General features: G+C 41.1%; 1 non-coding gene across 1 annotated transcript; it reads left to right on the plus strand.

The window, feature by feature from the left end:
* Positions 1-300: 300 nt before the first annotated feature.
* LOC141675940 (small nucleolar RNA R71) lies at positions 301-405 on the plus strand. The gene has a single exon (XR_012556563.1). It is a non-coding gene; the product is annotated as a small nucleolar RNA R71 (small nucleolar RNA).
* Positions 406-1,451: the final 1,046 nt, after the last annotated feature.

Raw genomic sequence — 1,451 nt, forward strand, 5'->3', positions numbered from 1 at the left:
TCACAAACCATAGCTATTTGATTAACTCCATATGTAGCCAGAGAATCAACCTTCATTGATAGCGCTTGGAGCTGGGCTGCAATAGCGGTGGCTGTATCAACTTCCAGAATACCTGCTACCTTGCCTGACGTCATCCTCTGAGTTGGGTTTTGATGCTCATTTGCAGCCATCGTCTCTATAAGATTATACGCCTCAGTATAGCTTTTAGCCCATAAGGCGCCTCCAGCTGCTGCATCGAGCATGGGCCGAGATTGGGCCCCCAAACCATTATAGAAACCAGTGATCATCATCCAATCCGGTATTCCATGATGTGGACATTTTCTCAACATTTCCTTGTAGCGTTCCCAAGCCTCGCACATAGATTCTGCAGGTTGCTGCAAACTGAGTAAGAGCACTCCTCATAGCAGCAGTCTTTGCCATCGGATAAAACTTCACCAGAAACTTTTGCGCAAGATCTTGCCACGTAGTGATGGACCCAGCTGGTTCAGAATGTAACCAGTCTTTAGCCTTGTCCCTCAGTGAGAATGGGAAAAGCTTCAACTTGATAGCCTCATCAGTCACGCCATTATACTTAAAAGTGCTGCAGATCTCGACAAAATTCCTTATGTGCATGTTGGGGTCTTCAGTTTCCGCTCCTCCAAAAGAAACAGAATTCTGCACCATCTGAATAGTGTCCGGTTGATTTCAAAGGTGTTAGCTTGAATAGCCGGATGAAGGATGCTTGACTGAATATCATCAATTTTAGGCCGAGAAAAATCCATAAGAGCTGGATCAGCTTGAACAATACGATCTCCCAAGTTTACTGGTTCTTTCTGCTCAGTTCCTCAATCCGAATCCTCAAAATCTAACTTCTCCGGAATATCAAGAACTTCGTCTGTCTCCTCAGCTGTATCTAAAGTCCTCTTGCGAGCACGAGAACGAGTTTGCATAAACGCTTGCTAAAGTACCTGAAACACAACTGGAAAAAATAAGTAACTACTACGTCCTAATCACTGAGTCCTAATGACCAATGATGGTAAGTACATAAACTAAACAAATACGCCGAGTCCCCGGCAGCGGCGCCAAAAACTTGTTAGGGCGAAAACACGTGATAATATTCACACAAGTATACGCGTTCGCAAGTAATATAGAATACTTTCTAGTTCGTTCCCACAGAGACTCAGACTGAATTATTGTCTAATTAAACTCACTCACCAATGTATGATTACTTCTCAATGTTAAGACACTAACACTTAAAATTGTTGATTAAATATTAACTACAATTAACTACTTAATTAACCACTTAACTAACACTTCAATTTATCAATAATAAAACACTCATGAGATCACAACTTCATTATTACTTCCTTCTATAGCCATTGTTTTTACCTTTAGCATGTGACATTGATGATAGTAATCGAATAACACGAAACTGATAAAAGCCAACTTTCATTGTACCAATACCATTCTAC

The sequence above is a fragment of the Apium graveolens genome, chromosome 7, assembly GCF_009905375.1.
Source record: "Apium graveolens cultivar Ventura chromosome 7, ASM990537v1, whole genome shotgun sequence".
Classification (NCBI taxonomy): Eukaryota; Viridiplantae; Streptophyta; class Magnoliopsida; order Apiales; family Apiaceae; genus Apium; species Apium graveolens.